Source organism: Camelus dromedarius, chromosome 20, assembly GCF_036321535.1.
Source record: "Camelus dromedarius isolate mCamDro1 chromosome 20, mCamDro1.pat, whole genome shotgun sequence".
Taxonomy (NCBI): domain Eukaryota; kingdom Metazoa; phylum Chordata; class Mammalia; order Artiodactyla; family Camelidae; genus Camelus; species Camelus dromedarius.
This window is the reverse complement of record NC_087455.1, coordinates 34,844,097-34,862,249: the sequence shown is the minus strand read 5'-3', so window position 1 is coordinate 34,862,249 and position 18,153 is coordinate 34,844,097.

Sequence of the window (18,153 nt, the reverse complement as noted above, 5' to 3'; positions counted from 1 at the left end):
CACATTTCTCTTATGACTCATCTTGTGTCTGAATTCTAAAAGCCTGGCATGCGGAAGAACGGGGACGCTCCACACCCTCGTTTCCAGTCAATTCCTGTCAACGTAAAGTCAGGCTGCGCTTCAGGGTAAGTTTTGTGAAGTTCAGTTCAGAGTATATTTTCTAGGGCCCTTGATATTTGGAGTGAGGAGTGATTTTCATCTCTAAATTTAAAAAAAAAAATGTATTCAGTATGTTATATGTAAACGGCAACAACCCTGACATATACCCCCTTTGGCTTTCTACACTGTGAGCTGATATAAATATAGGTACCCTGACCCTCGGCAAGTAGTTAATATTTCCGAGCTTCCTTTTCCTCATCTGTCAAATGGGAAAACACTGTCTGCCTCGCTGATTTGGTACAGGAGTTAAATGAGTGAATATATGCAAATAGGTTAGCACGATGCCTAACACATACTCAGTATTCAATAAACAGTAGCTGTTGTGATGGTGGTTGATGTTGTTTGTCTTATCAATGATGTAATGGGAAGAACATTGGCCTGGAAATCAGAAAAAAACCAAAATGTTCCCAAAGTAACTGCCTAGCCTATTTCAAACCATATTTTCTCATCTTAAAATGAAGAGTTTGGCCCAGATAACTTTCCAAATTTAGTGTTTGTGACTCTATGAATAAACTGGTCAGTGTAGTGAAGTCCTCTCAGCCCCACCCCCTAAAGTCCCTGCATCTTTCCTGAAATATTCTTCAACCACAAGCGAGTCTTGTGTCTGAAATTCCACGGAGCTCTGCATGCTGCTCAGCCCTGTGTGGGTGCAGAATAGCTCTGCAGTAGTGCAGAGGCCAAGAGTTTTTTTAGGTAATGATTTTCAAATCCAAGGACATAATGTCTAGAAAAGTTTTCAGTGCTAGCTGGTACACAGATAACATCCAGACTTGTCTCCAAGAGATACTGTTCCATTGTCAGTGAGAGCGGGAGATCGACGCCTTTATCACAGTCCTAGATGACACTGACCCATTTTCCCTTGGAAACAAGGAAGTCTTCACCTGGGGAAATGAAACTCTCCAGACTGACCCCAGCTGTGATCAGGCAGCTGTAACAGCACAGTAGTTCTCCCTTGTATCTGTAAGGCTGGTTGCCCCTGCAAAGCCCTTTGTCATATGTGATGCCATTTCCCCCGCAACAACCAAGGCAGGTGGGGCTGCTGTGACTATTCCTGTCGCTGAATTAAGGAAGCTGATATCCAGAGAGGTTGTGTGACTTGTCTGGGGTTGCACAGCTCATAGGGCACTTGTCAGGCCAGAGAGAACACTGGCTTACTGAATGTAGAAGGCACTCCGACACCCCCTTACACTGCATCTGCGAAGCAGCCACTCTGTCTTCCCCATTGGTCTTCTTGGAAACTGGCAAAACATTTCAGCACCTCTGTCAGATAAAACTAAGCAAAGAAAAGTTCTCAAAGAGGGATTTACCAGATCTGTTTCTCAAGCAGGCCGGCTGGATCCATGTAAGGGGTAAGGGGAGGGGAGACGCACCCTCCTTCTCTATCAAGAGATACCATTATAATCCTTATCAAGAAACACCTTTACGGTGGAAAGGTACAGCTCAGTGGTAGAGTGCATGCCTAGCATGCATGAGGTCCTGGGTTCAATCCCCAGTACCTCCATTAAAATAAACACATGAATAAACCTCATTACCTCCCCTTACGAAAACAAAAATCTTTAAAAATTAAAAAAAGTAAAATATAGATAAATTATGTAAAAGAAAAAAGCAAAGCTTTTAAAAGGGCTGTCACGTGACTCACATTCCAATATGCACAAAAATCACCCACAGAGAGTCACACTCAGTTCAAAAGCCCAGTCATTTAGGACATTTGATGCAGAAATTGATCTGCTTTATTATGAAGGGAAAACAGCACGCAAGCATTTTTGTTAATTGAATAGATCAAATACTACAAGAGCAAATTCAGGTCCACGTATCAGGAGAAAGATCGGTCTTGGCCTGCCCATGATTTTGCTTAGTCAGTTCTGCAGAGAGAAGATAATGCCTGTGACTTGCCTCTCTCTGATTTTCCTTATTTGGGTTTGAAAAAGAAAGGATCCCCTATGGCTTTTCTCTCTCACATTCCTGGATTTACCCCATTCCCCCAGGGCTTGGTAGCGGAGAGCCCAGCTGAGCGGTCTGGGGGCTGGAGGGCTCACCTGTTGCTCACTCTGACAAGGCACTGCAGACAGCACTGTTGGTTCTGAGCCTTTGAGAGGCTGGACTGCGTGACCCCAGAGGGCCCTTGCAGCTGGAAAGCCAGAGCTGCCCCTTCTGGGTCCTGGGAAGCAGCCAGCTGAGAGTGCCCAGAACCATCCTTTTGCCTCTGGCAGGCACTGTATACATCCCCCAAATAAAGGGGGAGAAAGACGAAACTCTCAGAGACCCTCACCCCATTTCCCCCTCACCTTGCCATCGGCAGACCCACAGCCTTGCCGCTCTCACACGTAAGCTTCATCATATGTGAACAGGTCTCTTAAGCTCAGGAGGCTTGCCAGGCAGGGAGTTTTGGGACTGGCAGAATCACCTCGAAGCTTCGCCTCCCAAGGCAGCCACACGTGAGGACCCTCTTGATGGTACATAGAGGTACACACAGCTCTAAAGCCTGGTACAGCCCCGAGCCCACTTAACCAGCTTGCCAAGGATGGGGATCACGTCATACTCCAGTTCTAGAAGGAAGCCCTCAAACTGGCTTTTTTTTTTCACTGTGGGTTTCAGTTTGTTAATCTTTGCAAAGCCTGGTGTATCAAAATCCAAAGGCATCTGAACCAGAATCCTGCAGACAAATTGTGAAGACACCACCATCAGCCCCTGGGCAGGTTTGCAGAGGACGGGGATGTCCACTTACCTGGGGCCGACTCTCCACAGGAGCAGCCCTGCCCTTCCTGACCCTTGGGAGCGCGTGAATACTATTTCCGCTTTACAGTTGAGGAGATAGACTCTGTAGGCAGGGAGAGGTGGAGGCTCCTGCCTTTAACTGCCAAGCGGCATTGCCTCTGGGGGGACTGGAAGGATAAGAATGTCTCACTAAAGACAGATCTTCTGGAACGTGGGGCTAGCTCAGCGGTGCGCCTGAGATCTACGTCATCCAGTTACCTGCTGGCTGCCTCCCCTTCTGCTCCAAACTGTACCCCAAATTCTACAAATGCAGTACCCCCACAACTTCTCTGAGAAACATTATTAAATAGAGAGGCAAAACACGGAAAGGATGGGGTGTGATGGGGCTCATATCAAAATGTGTGTGATGGGGTCAAAGTGTGTGAGTGTGTGAGTATGTGTGTGTGTGTGTGTGTGTGTGAGCACCCCGCGCATGCACTGAACCTGTGGTCCTGACTCTGCACACGAGGAGCCGGGAGCGGGACGCCTCCGTACTTCACGGCTCCAGTGAGTGCCGCCCAGAATAGCTCTGGCCTCGCTGTTGCCTCATCACATTACAGAGCAGCGTCTCTATTCATGTCAGTCAGTCCACCCAGCTGCTTTTCAGCCTCCCAGCTCTCCTTTCTCTCCCAATCTCTCTGCCTTTGCTGTGGATTAGCTCCCTGGGGCTAGTTTGGTTTGTACTTCCTCAAACCGAATCCCAGTTCCTCCCTCCTGCTCTGCACCAGCTCCTCTGGACATTTGCTTTGATTTCCGCCTCTGGTCTTTGCAGCACCCACTGTGCCTGCTCTCTTCCAAGTTATGAAGAATAGGTGTCAAATGAGGACAGCCTAGACCAGGTCTTCTGCTTGCTCCCTCCCTGGGGCCAGATATCAGCCTGCCCTGAGATGGGCACTGCAATGCCAACACTTAGCATTTAAGGCACGCTCTGAATCCCAGCTCTGCCACCTGGCTAGTACTTTACTGCCTGAGTCTCAGTTTTGCTATCTGTATGATGGGTACAGTAATCCTTTCCTCAAAGAGTTGGAAGTAGTTCATGAGATAATGATATAGAACACTTAGTATGTGACAGCTATTGAAAAAGATCTAGCTCTGACTAATAATATCATTATTACCTGTCAAGTTCATGCCACTCAAGTGACAGGGACCCCTTCCCTTATTTTCATTCCCCCTCCCCAGTATTTATAGTTTTTTTTTTTTTAAAAAAATACATTATGTCCATAACCTGACAAACAGGTGTTATTACCCCAATTTAGAAGTAAGGAAACAAAGTCAGAGATAGGTTATATCACTTTCCCAAAGTCGCACCATTTGGAAGGAAAGCAACTGGAATAAACTAGTTCCCCTCTGACTTCCTTCTGGTGCTGTGAACTTTGCTAGGGGCTGAGGAGGTCGTGGTGATCAGACACGGGCCTGAGGTGGGGAGCCGTCAGATGGGGAAACAGTCAAGTAACTGACTAATTTCAGAACAGTAGGAGAAAAGTATCCAAACAGGTCTCCAGGGGCCTGGGGCGCCCCCGGTAGCAGGGCTCCGGACCCCGCAACTTTTCCATCACCGCGGAGCTGAGCATAATACAGGCTGGACTGTGTCCCGCCACCCAGCACGATGGAGGAGAGTCATTCTGACGAGGGAGAGAGGAAGCACTCCCGGCGAGCCCGTAGGAGCAGGCAGCCTTGTTAGAGACAGACTTCAGGAGCAGCGACGTAGGCAGAGATGGGAGAAGAGGCATCCTGGGTGCTGGAATTAACATGAACAAAGGCAAGTCAGGGTGGCTGAAGGACAGAGGACCCGTGGTGGGAGGACCACTGATGACAAGGGTGGGGCCAGATCACAAGGAGCCTAAAAAGCCAAGCTAAGGAGCTTATTTTGAAGTCAAAAGGGAGCTGCCTACGGGGTGGAGCAAGTTTGGGTGCCTGCGTGTGTGTGGGGGCTGGACAGGAGACAGGAGAGCTTCAGGCAGGCAGTCACTTTAATCCCGGTTAGTCTCTGCTACTATGACAGTGATGCTGGTGGTGGCATAAAACACCTCAGGACTGAGACATGAGAAGGAAGGGAAGATGCAGTGTTGTTGATCAATCAAAGCTCTGCTGCTTTGACTAACTAAGCCAACACCCAGCAGAGGAGTGTGGTAAACCGGTCAATTTAAACACAAACTATTTCCTAGACTCAAAACAGGAAAAGTAACAACATGGCTGTAGGTATTACACTGTCAGAAGAAGGACTGTGTCAGTGGAACGGGGGCTGCCATTCCAGAAACAAGTCAAGAAAAAATAAACACAAGCACAGAGAGGCAGAAGTCGGCAGCAGCCAGGGGAAGGGGTTCCATGGTTCTCCAAATTCAACTGACCCATCACTGCGCTGGGTGTACTTGGCCCCACTGTGGGTCTGTCTTGATGCCATTAGCCCTTCCATTTACGTCACTGACTCTCCCTGCCCTGACCTGATACTCACCAAGCCATCCCCTGATTATAATTCTGCTTTGCAAACTAGGTCCTTCCTCAGAGGAGCAGAAACCACTGAGTGGCCACCATGAACATTCGATGCATTTGGCAAGAGGCAACAGAGTGTGGTTAAGAGCACGGTTATTGAGTTTGAAACTTTCCAGTTGCGTGACCGTGGGAAAGTCATTTCAAAGCTCTGCACCTCAATTTTCTTATCTGTAAATGGGGATGATAAAACCACAGTAGTCCCCTCTCATCCTTGGAGGATCTGTTTCCAAGCCCCCCTGGGGGATGCCTGCAGCAGCAGACAGTACCAAACCCTATCTATACTATGTAAAAACCACACATACCTATGCATACACACCTATATACACATACCTACGATAAAGTCTAATGTAAAAATTAGGCACAATAAGAGATTAACAAAAATACCTGATAACAAAATAGAACAATTCTAATAATATACTGTAATATTATGTGCATGTGGTCTCTCTCTTTCTCAAAAGCTCTTACTGGACAAATTTTCCATCTTAACTAAGCACTTACCACACCCTATAGCTGTAACTTCTGCAGTTGGAGGTACAACAGCACAATCAACATACATTCTCTTTTCCTTCTTCACAATTTTATGGATAGAAGATTCGTTCTTACAGCAGATCTTACCAACCTCAAAATATGATTTTTTTCTTTCCTTATTAAGTTGAGAATTTTGATTTTTTTTTTCACTTAAAGGAAGCACTTTCTAGCTTCTTTTTGGCAGATCCAAATTGCCAGCACCACTACTCTTGAGCTTTGGGGCCACTGCTAAGGAAAGTAAGGGTTAACTGAACACAAGCATTGAGATACTGCAACGGCTGACCTGATAATCGAGATGGCTACTAAGTGACCAACGGGTGGGATACGCAGGACAAAGGGATGGTTCACATCCAAGATGGGACAGAGCGGACGGCCTGAGATTTCACCACGCTCCTCAGAACATGCATGCAATTTAAAACTTGTACGTTGTTTCTGGAATTTTCCATCTTCCATCTTTCCACCACCGTTGACTATAGCTAACTGAAACAAGCAGAAAAGGGAAACCGAGGATAAGGGGAAACTACTGAGTTATCTCAGAGGGTCGGTGAAGGACTAAATGGCGTAACACATGTAGACACGAGAACCAGGGCTGCCCAGAATAGGCGCCCCGTAAATCACAGCTGTTGTCACTGGAGATCTCACTGAAAACGGGGAAATGGGGGTGCTGTGGCTTACACATCAGTGCCTTGTGATGACGGTGGGAGCCAGGGTTCCAGGATCCCTTTTTTCATGGACTAGATAAGATTGAGTTTCTAGACATATAAAGCTGCAATCTATCTCCTCCACCTTAGTGAATGTGTTTGTTTGTCTGTTTCCCATAAACATTTGTAACTCCTAGAGGAGAATTTGCACCTTATTGTCTCGATATCCCCAGTGCCTAGGGTGGTATCTGGCACACTGTGTGTGCTCAATACATTTTTATAGAATTTATAGCTTCATTTCCATTATTGCCACTGGTCTATTGTAGTGCTGTTTAACAGAAAGTTAATGTGAGTCATATTACTTTTAAATGTGATTTAAAATTTTCTGGCAGCCACATTTTAAAAAGGGAAAAGGTTAGGGGAAACTAACTAGGAGAGTATCTTTTATATTGGACTCTACCACACACCATATATAAAGATTAACTCAAAATTTGTCAAAGACCTAAATGTCAGAGCTAAAACGATGAAACATTTAGGAGGAAACATGGGTGTAACCTTGCATGATTTTAGATTAGGTGACTGTTTCTTAGATATGTCACCAAAAGCACCAGCATCAAAAGAAATAACAGAGGATACACATCCACATACAGAAATCAGTTGCATTCCTCCACTAATCATGAACTATCTGAAAAAGACATTAGGAAAACGTGAATTCAAAGTGTACAGCTTGATGATTTGATTTCCATATATTTTGAAATTAGCACATCATCTCATAGATACAATCAAAAGAAAAGAATTTCTCCTTGTGATAAGAGCTCTTGGGATCTACTGTCTTAACAAATTTCTTATCTATAATACAGCACATCTTTACTACTTATTTATCTTGTAACTTCTCCTTTGGGGCACCTTCCTCCAATTCCTCCTCCCCCTACTGCCCCACCTCAAGTAACCAAATATCTGATCTCTTTTTCTATGAATTTGGTGGGATTTTTTAAAATTAGATTCTACATATAAGTGAGATCATACGTACTTACATATTGGCTTAAAAGCAGGAGTTATGACTTAACACTTGAGTACAAGTATTGAGTTCCCTCAGTGTCTTCCAATTCGTCTGGGAGAGGGGGGTCTCATGTGCTCTTGGGGACAAATCCCCTCTCCCGCTTCGACCTGCAGAGGCTGTGAGCTCCCCCTGGACATTCCATCAAAGCCTATGTCAAGTGCCTGGTTGCCCGCCCCACGCCAGTTTCCTCTCCCACATCAGCTCTGGGCCAGAAGCAGACTGGGTTCAGCCCAAACCCCTATTCCCTGAAGAGACCCAAATGAGGAAGCTTCCTTCACCCTCTAAAGGCCCCCCTAGAAATCTCACTGAAACTATGTTTTGCTCTTTTTTATTGCAGCCTCTTCCTCTCACATCTTGGGTACAGATCTGGGGGTGGGGCTGGGCTCTCTGAGGGGCTGACTAGCCCTATCACTGACTTAATGTCCTAGGACAATCTTGACTCTCTTCTTGCTTTCCTTAGGATGAATTGTCACTTGCCTGAGGACGTGTTTCGGTCCTTTGTGCACACCAGCCCATAATTATCTCCCCCTCTGTTTCTTCTCAGGCAAGACTCAACACTAGGGAGTTCTCAGCTGAAGCTATCCGGATAGCACACTAGTTTCCCAAGAACAAATGGATGCCTACTTCCTCTTACGTTACTGTCCCTTCCTTCAGGAGATGGATTCTTATCTTTTTACCTTTTTGCCTGTGAGCCTGGCCATGTGGTTTGCTTTGGCTAATGACACATTAGCAAACAGAGGCTTGAAAAGAGTCTGTGAGTTGGGATCTGCTCTCTTGCGCTGCTTTTGGAACCCAGTGGCCAGTGAAAAGCCTGGGGTAGCCTGCTGGATGCTGCAGACACACGGCAGAGTTGTCTCTGTGCTTTGGCCAAGCACCAGATGTGTGATGGGGCCGTCCAGGTCCAATTAGCTTCTGGCTGAACTGCCAGCTGACTGTAGCCATGTAAGTGAGCCCAGGCGAGACCAGCAGAACCACCACCCAACTGAGCTCAGTTCAAATTGCCAACACCCAGAATTGTGAATTAGTCAGTGATTGTTTTTTTAACCAATCCCCTCACCCAAGTTTTGGGACTGTTTGTTACGCAGCAATAAATAACTGATCTGTTGCTGGAATGTGGAATTGATGGCATAAGTATCCATATTTGATGGATAAAAGAAGATCCAGGGTCTTCCCTAGATAATGAAATTATAAGATCTGATGAGATGATCTCAATGTCTGTAACAAGTGTAATACTTATCATTTAAATGGATAATTTAGGACCATATCTTCCCTTCCCTCTGTTTTATATTGTAAATCTCAGAGATATACAATGTGTGACCATAAAGAACTATGATTATGACTCACACTGATCTTTTTTTTTATACGCTCTCCCCTCACCCACACTGATCTTATTACTGCCTTATTGAGCCTTGTTTTTTTTGCTGCCAAGGCAGTGCCTTTCTTGGGTTGTGTGCTGTCCGTAAATGTTGACTTTGCGTGATTCATGCCCCAATCTTGGATGAGAGCTATATGCATTAAAAAAAAAAGAGCTGAGACTTACATATGAATCAATTTTTTAATAAAAAAGATATTGAAATCACTTGCACAGTCACACACAACCATAAAAGAACGGGGCTGCTATAACACTAAAGGAAATTACCTCTAGGCTTCCATCCAGTACAATGCAATTTCAGCAACTAAGACAGAAGCCTTGAAAATAAGAGGTACTAAAGGAAATGCTGACAAATCCATAACTCTCACTGCTGAAAGAATGGCAGACAACCAGAATAACAACACCACTGTGAATTCCCAGTGTTTTTCACCTAGTGATGGCAGCCAGTGACAGAACTGGCTTTCATCATGACAACATCACAATTAAATTACCAATTGTTTATCTAAATAATTTCTGAAAGTCAGGGGGAAAGAGGCACCATTTAATATTGGAGAAGATGCCATTTTGCTGAGGTTTTTGCTTCCTGCCCACAAGTCAGAGATTTTCAGATGGAGACACCACCCTGTCCTGGTTTATGCATCTGGTGTCCACCTTAGGTCACGTGGAGGAGATGCAGGAGGCAGGCAGGTGCATCTTTGTCCACATCTCACACTGAGGACTGTGGGCCTAGAGCTCTGGGAAGATGTCCCCTTTCAACTGGGTGTGCAGTGCTTCCCCCTTCCCCGTCTTGGACACAGTTTTGTCTTTGAAGCACAGGGACATCAGGAGACTGTGGATGGTTCTCATCTCCATATGAGATGCTGCACCCTGCCTCGTCCGCTTGCAATCCCTCCAAGGGCCTCAAAGGCTCTCCTCCTCCAGACAACCAGGGCTGACCCAGCAGGAGGGGTGGCCACCCATATTCATTACAGAGCCTCCTCTCTTCTTATCTTGCCTTTTTTTAGCCTGAAGGACAAAGAGAGAGAGGAGTCTTGGTTTTCCTTGTTCATCTGTTCCAGCTGGCAGCCTGGACAACATCTAAAATCTCTTGCGATGTGACAATTTTTTTTTTTAACTCTAGCATCTCATTTTATGTAATTTTACAGGTAACAGGATGGGAATTCAGCTTAGAAAACTTTTGACCAACAATCATTCAGACAAATGAAAAGGAGGAAGAGGATGAATGTGATGTGCAAAACAGCCTCTATGCTGAGAATGTACATGAATCATGTTTCCAAAGGCCACGTTTCTTATCTGTTTTATAACGACCTGGAACCACCTTCTCATCATGTCTCTCCTGGGCTTTTTAGTTGCCCAAGTCTGACTCATGCCTGAACTTAGAACAGTGAACACCCAGAGCCTCAGACTCTCTGGGCTGAAGAGACCTCGGAGCTGGTCGACCAGCTGCCCCACATCCCCCCACGCCTGTTTGGGAGTCAAAGAAACAAAGATGGAGAGTGTTGTGGGTTGAATTGTGTCCCCTGAAAAGATGTGTTGAAACCTCAACCCCGAGCACTTGTGAATGGAACCTTATTTGGAAATACGGTCTTTGTAGATGTAATCAAGGTCATTAGGGTGGCCCTCATCCAACTGCTGTCCTTACTAGAAGAGGAGAGATGCTGGGACGTTCACATGAGGGGAGAACACAGTGTAACAGACAGAGGCAGAGACTGAAGTATCGCAGCTCAGGGCCAGGCACTCCAAGGACTGCTGGCAGCTGCCTGAAGCCAGGAAGGGCAAGGAAGGGCCCGCCCCACAGGTCTCAGAGGGAGCCTGACCCTGCTGACACTTTGATTTCTGACTTCAGCCTCCAGAACTCTGAGATAATACATTTCTGTTGGTTTAAGCCACACAGTTTGTGGCACTTGGATACAGCAGTCCTAGGAAATGAGTCCAAGGAGTTTAGGCGAACTGCCCAACATCACACGGTGGGTGATGTGGCCCAGGACCCGCCAGAACACAACCGTTGTGATTCCCATGTCAGTCTATCCACTGTCCTGGGCTTTAGTCCTCCGAGGTGTCGCACCTAAGTTGTATGCATGTGTGTCATCTTCCATTTTGTTTTTGTTCCAGATTCCTATAACAATTTCCCTCAGATAGACTTCCCTTGTTTCCCTGGTTTTTTTTTCTTTTTTTTTGAAAATCCAAAACAGATCAGTTGAGAGAATAATACAATGAACACACATATTCCCTTCACCCAGATTCACCAATGAGCATTTTGCCATGTTTCGCTCTTTCTCTGTTTCTGTCTTGAAAGCTGCCAACCTCAGGACATTTCACACCTAAAATATTTCAGCATGTATTGCCTAGGAACAAAGACATTCTCCTTCATAACGATCAGGGTCAAGGAATTCAGCACCAAAAGGATTACCTAATAAAGACTATACTCAAATTTCTCCACTTTGCCCCCAAATGTCCTTTATAGATACTTCCTTCCTCCCCTTCCTTCCTCTCTACTCTCCTTTCCTTCAGTTTTGGATTCAGCACTCCATCCCCCAGCTGGCAGGTCTCTTTAGTCTCATTTAATTTGGAGCATTTATCCACCTTTTTTTTATTTTGGTCTTTCACAACATTGACATTGCTGAAGAGTCTAAGCCAATGGCCTAAAAGACCGTCCCAGAGTCTGGACTGGTCTGCTTGTTTCCTCATGATTAGAGCATCCTTTGGTGGGGATATTACCCAGGGGAGGGTGTGTATGTCCCATGGCATCCCATCAGGGAGAAACTCACGTGGATCAATAATCACCATTGCTGAGGATGTCAGGTTTGTTGGTGGTGGTGGTACCTGTCAGGTCGCCCCCTTGTAAAGGCACCATTTTTTCCTGCTAGAATTAATAATCCGTGAGGGATATTTGAGAGAAGACTCGCTCTTGATACAGTACATCCAGAGTTAAAAAACGAACGCTGACTCAGTATTAGGTGTCCCTCCGCAGCTGAAATGCAACACCCAGCGTGCCCTGCTTGATTTACTGCATGTTTTTCATAAGGGTTATAGAGGAGTTAAGGTTGAAACAAACCTCCTCCCTCATAAACCATCTGCCTACGGAAACCCGAAGGTCATTTTCATGGCTTCACCAGCGCATACAATATCACTCAGGTTTTGAACTCAGCCAAGATTTCTGACTCATTAAAATTTACATTGAAACTTAAGAAGGCATACCAAAAAAGTCAACTGTACCGAAGAGTAAAACCCTGGGGAGGTCGCCCCAGTGTCTGAAGCATATCATTCTATTAGGTAAATCAAAGGTTTGCTTCTCAGCACGTGAGTATCATGACAGCTCAAGCATCATGGATAACACAGAGCTTAACACTGTTATACATGTGGCAGGGTGCTATTCTTGCTGGCTACCACAAAGGACATGAACTTGAGAAAGCAGGGCAAAAATAGATCTCCAAAGCCATGTCAATCAGTTTTGAGAGGTCAAAAATCCTCGCGGCTTTAATTGGAAGTTACTGCTTTGGTAATTAGTATAACATCACAAAAACACACCTGAGTCTCCGAGTGAATAATAAGCAGGGTGATGACGATGCGTCAGCCACCGAGGCCACCCTCAGGGCCTTCCTGTGCCACTGGAGGGCTGGTTCTACTGGGAACTCCTGGGGTAATTTCTCTGTATTGTTTCCCCACTAGACTGCAAGTTCCGGGAAAACAGGTCTTTGGTCCTGTTTGCTCTCCAGTGCCCAGAACAGTGCCTAGTACACATTGAATGTCCAACAATATTGGTTGAATGAAGTCATGAGTCAAACAGTGCCCTTCAAGGTTAGGTCAATTCAACGCGTCTAAGCAAGCGATGTCACCTTGTGGCCCCTTCACTCTTTGTTAACTTGACTACTAAATGCGTTGCTCAGGAGTGTGTGTAAAAGGTTTAGCTAGTTATTCCAGGGCAGACAGCACACCTCTGTGTGCCAGACCCTGTCAAGCATGATTCTATCCCTTGAGGCCATGTCTCTCTCTCTCTTTTTTTTGCAAAGCAGGAACGAGGAAGAACATGCAATATTCCATCATTTCATCGTCACAGGTGTGTTTATCTTCTTCTAGTATTTCCATTGCTGAGTTGCTAAAGGTCACGGAGAGAATGAAGCCTTCAGATAGCTTTTTTTTTTTTTATTGAAGTATAGTCAGTTCACAATGTTGTGTCAATTTCTGGTGTACAGCATATTGTTTCAGTCATACATACACATATTCATTTTCATATTCTTTTTCACTATAAGTTACTACAAGGTATTGAATTGCAGGTTGTTAATAGAATGTGTTTGCTTTTTTCCAGTTTGCTTCAATACTTAGCATTTTTTTCTCTATGTGATTTTGTCCAGAAGTACTGTGACATAAAATTTTGATTAATTTTCTTTAATATATGACAGGTAACCAATATAAGGGATCTGCCCTATAAACATTACTTCATTGTTGCGCATGTGTAGACACTTTAGTTTCAAGGAAGCCGAAAGAATCAACCAGTACACATGTTCACTTGAATCAGGACCCTCCAGGCACAGAGATGGAAGACAGTGCAAAGTAGAGAAGGAGAGAAGGGCCAGGAGACGGGCTCTCCCTCCAGAAGGAAACAGCAGTAATAAACATTTAAATATAAGAATGGTAGTAGTTTGTGCTCATTACACATTCATTGCTTCTGTTCATGACAGCCCTATGCTGTAAGACTATTATTCCCATCGCAGAGAGGAGAAAACTGAAGCTCAGCAAGGTCGTGACTCGGCAGTAGTAAGGAGTGAGCAAGAATCTGAGTCCTCTGACTTCAGAGCCTCTTTCTTCACCACACACAGGATGACAGAGCCTGTTATTTACAAGCGTTGTCTTGCAAGTTTCCACGTAAATCTTTGATCATTCTTAAAGAATGTATCCTGGGAGGAACTCAGGGCAGGTAAGTTCCTGTAAGATCACTGCCCCAGCGTTCAGATACGGGATTCCCTAGAGTATTCTCCTTACACATCTTTTGATATTATTCAGTTCTTTTATCATCTTTGTCATCCTCCCTGAATCCCTCTTCAAAGATGATACATTCCTCTAAAATTATGTGTATAGCTCAACTCCTGAGAGGCATCCATTTGCAAATAGATGAAAAGCTTTGCTACTGTAGGTGAGACGAACAAGGGAGACTGACAACACGGCATGTTAAAAATTCTATCACCACTGACCCGCTTAGACACACAGATCCAATGGCTCACTCTTTCTTCTGTCCCCGGTGAAAAACTAGGGGGAGAAAGGGATCATATAGACAAAGGACTACCCTGAGGACTCCCGTCCAAACTTTGCCAGAGTTGCTTTGTGTGACCAATAGGATACAAAAATGGCTGCACGTCACTTCTGACATTAAGTTATAAAAGACATGCAGCTTCTGTGTCGGTGTCTCCGTGTCTCTCTCAGGTCACTCGCTCTAGGGAGAGCCAGCTCCTGTGCTGTGCGTAGCCCTAAAGAGAGGCCTGCAAGGCAAGACACTGAACTTTTCTGCCAGCAGCCACGTGAGTGAGCTGGAAGCAAGTCTCCAGCCCCGTCAAGCTTTCAGACGGCTACATCCCCAGCAGACAGCTTGACTGCAACCTCTTCGGCCCCTGATCCAGAACCACCCAGCTAAGCTGCTCCCACATCCCTGACTCTCAGGAACCAGGTGAGAAAATAAATGTGTGTTGTTTTAAGCTGCTAATTTTGGAGGTGATTTGTCACCCAGCAATAGATAATACATCCATTATGATCCTAGATAAATTAGATAAATTAACTGAGCCTCTGCATCCTCACCTATAAAGTAAGGACCAATATAAACAGAAATATATTTATACTTATTGCCCTTTGCTTCAGAAAAAATTTAGGAGTACTTTCAGGGATACAAAAAATACAAGGCAGCATAAATTAAAAGAGGAGAGAGGACAGAAAAACAAGGGTGGGGAAAACAAAAGAAACAGGAAAGAGGCTAAAAAATAACACGTTACACGCATGCTATAATTGGACCACAATTCTGGCTCTGAAACTTAGCAAAGCTCCTCCGGCCTCCCCCGTCTCCCCAGCCCCGACCTCCCACATGCAGAGTCAGGTGTTTATTCAGTTGTGAGTCCAAAAGTTTTTAAAAAAAGATCCAATTATTTCAGAGACATGTAATTATCCTTCGGCTAACGTGGATGAGAATTTTCCCTGGGCGTGCCCTAAAGCAGCCCCTGGGTGGGGAGCAAGCAGAGGCCTCCAACCTCACGGGTAATTTAATGAAATGGGACGAGGCTCCCAGAGGGTCTCACCCAACAGGGCCGCCGCTGCCACCAGCACTGAGGGCGAAGTCTTACCAGTACTCCTGCTCACCTCTCAAAAACAGTTTGCCCTTCACAGATGGATACTCTTGACTTTCCATTCTCATCAATATTAAAAAGAGCCTATTTTCAGCCACAGACTTAATGGAAACAGTTGTAGAAAATTCTGGGTCTTCCAAATAGTTTCTCAGATTCCTTCCATCACAATAAGAAACTCAATGGACATAAATGTCCACCCTCACGGTAACCCATGCACAAAGATATGGGCTCCTTTGACATCCTCCCCTTTCAAACCTTTCTTATTTACATCACCATCAAGTCTTAATGTTTTCAGTGGTGGTTCTTTCTGTCTGATCCAACCTTTCCATTGTTGCTGCCACTGCCTAGCTCTGAGTGTTAACTCTTTACCCCCATGGTTAGGCAACAGCCCTGCATTAGCCAGCTCAGGCCACCTTAACAAAATACCACAAACTGGGTGGCTTAAACAACAGACATTTCTCATGATTTTGGAGACTGGGAAATCCTAGAGTGAGGTGCTGGCTGATTCTGTTCTCTTCCCCATGCGTCTTCACACGCCAGAGGGAGAGGGAGGCAGCGAGCTCGCTGGTGTCTCTTCTTATAAGGGAACTACTCCCGTCACGAAGGCCCTATCCTCATGACCTTGTCTAAACCCAATCACCTTCCAAAGGCCCCACATCTTAATAGCATCACATTGGGGGTTAGGGCTTCAGCATAAGAATGTGGGGGAACATCTCAGTCCACAGCCAGCCCTCAGCCATTCCCAACAGAGCCAAGATGCGTGGGACTGTAAGAGCACTTCTTCTCTTCACAGTTTAGTCAAGTCCTGAGTCCACCTGAGTCCAGACTGCAGGATGAGAAGGTCCAACATCCTTGAAATTAAAGATCTTCAAGAGTCAAGACCCAAACAAACGTCTGCCCCAGCTCCTGTCCTTCACCCAACATAGCTCCTCCACTCAGATTTGCCCCCTCTCCTTTCTGGGCCTTTCTGTGTTGTGAAATCGTGAACACACCACCACCACCCTCTTTTTGCAGCGAATTCCATCCCTTTGATCTAGTTCAAATCCAAGCTGAGAAATGAGAATCTCAGAGTTGGAAGGCCTCTAAAGGTCACTGTGTCCAACACTCAACCTCATCCATGTGTCTTCTCTTCACTAGTCCAACAGTCATTGGGAAGCTAAGTCATTTACCTGCTAAGCCAAGTAAAAATGGATATGATGGGTTCAGCCCAGAAAGACATCACAGTTTGTACACGGAGACTGGAATGCAAATGACTACAATGTAAGTACAATGTTCAAGACCTGAACAATGTTCTTTGGGGGCACATCCTTTGACACTTGTCCAGATTCTGTTTGAGTATCTCCAGGGACAGGAAACTCAGGGAGCTCCTTCCATTTTCAGAAAGCTGTCAACCACAGAAAGTTACCATGCTGAGTTTCAATCTAACTTCTACACATTTATTTTAGTTTTTTTCAAACTCCAGAGTTTTCAAAGATAAACCTAGCTTTCTATTCCTATGACTGTCATTTAAATATTTTAAGACCACATCACAAACATCCCTAAATGTCTCATATGTTCCGAGTCCAGGCTCTTCACCCTGCTGGCTGCCCCACTCTGGCTCCAATGAAGATTTTTCATACCTTTCCAAGTTTGCTGGGGATTCACCCAGGTAAAGTGGAGGGAAGCTATCACCGCCTTTTCTCTTATCTTAATACAACCTAAAATCACATTTAGCTTTTGTAGAGGGAAGGGGGCACCCTTATTACTTCTTATAGAGTCAAAATTTCCAGTGATTTCTTTTTTACTCTCTCACATACCTAAGTGATCTCTCCTCTTGAATGGCTCATATTGGGGCTTGTTCGTACTACTTTGTATTGTCAGTTAATTTTTTTTAATGTATAAATCTAAGCTCTCTACCTAAAAGAGAAGGTTTCTTGGCGTGGGAGATGGTGGTAAAGGTACTTTTATTATTCATATTTACCTTTGATAAGCATATGAATGAATGAACAAGCACTGTGGTGACGCAGAACCACCCCCCCCAAAAGGTGTCCACACTGCAATCCCCAGAATCTGCGTATACGCTATGCTAACACAGCAAGGGGGAATTAAGGTTACAGATGGACTTACTGTTGCTAATGAGCTGATTTTAAAATAAAGAGATTATCCTGCATTATCGAGGAGGGCCTCATGTAATCACAAGGGTCCTTTAGAAAAGAAAGCAGAAGAGATCACAGTGACAGAGAGTAATCTGAAGCTATTACTCTGCTCCCTTTGAAGCTGGAGAAAGATGTCAGGAGTCAGGGAACCGCAATGGCTTCTCAGCGCTGGATGAGGCATGAAAACAGATTCTCCCCTAAAGCCTCCAGAAGGGGACGCAGCTCTGCTGACAGCTTGATTTTAGCCAACTGAGACCCATTTTAGAATTCTGACCTCCAGAACTGTAAGAGACGTGTGTTTTAAGCCACTGCATTTGTGGTGGATTGTTACAGCAGCAAGAGGGAACCACTTGGTGCTATTTGCAGCCAATGGCATTTGGCATGTTCGTTTAGATTTCCATTAATCCTCACAATAGATTTTAAGTGTCAGAGCGATTGGATAAATCTGGGAAGATTGCAGCTAGTAAGACACAGAGCTAGGATTTGAACTCAGGTCTCTCTGCCTTCAATTTAGACTCGTTTTGCAAAGCCATGATGCCTTAAGAAAGGGTAAAATTGCAACCCAGATATTGTACCTGAGCAAGTCTCTGAACGTTCTGATGAGACTTCCCAAACCCGTTGTTCCCAGCAGAAATGAGATGATTCAATAGCTCTCATTAACACTGCTCTTCCTGTCTGCTTTCTCTCC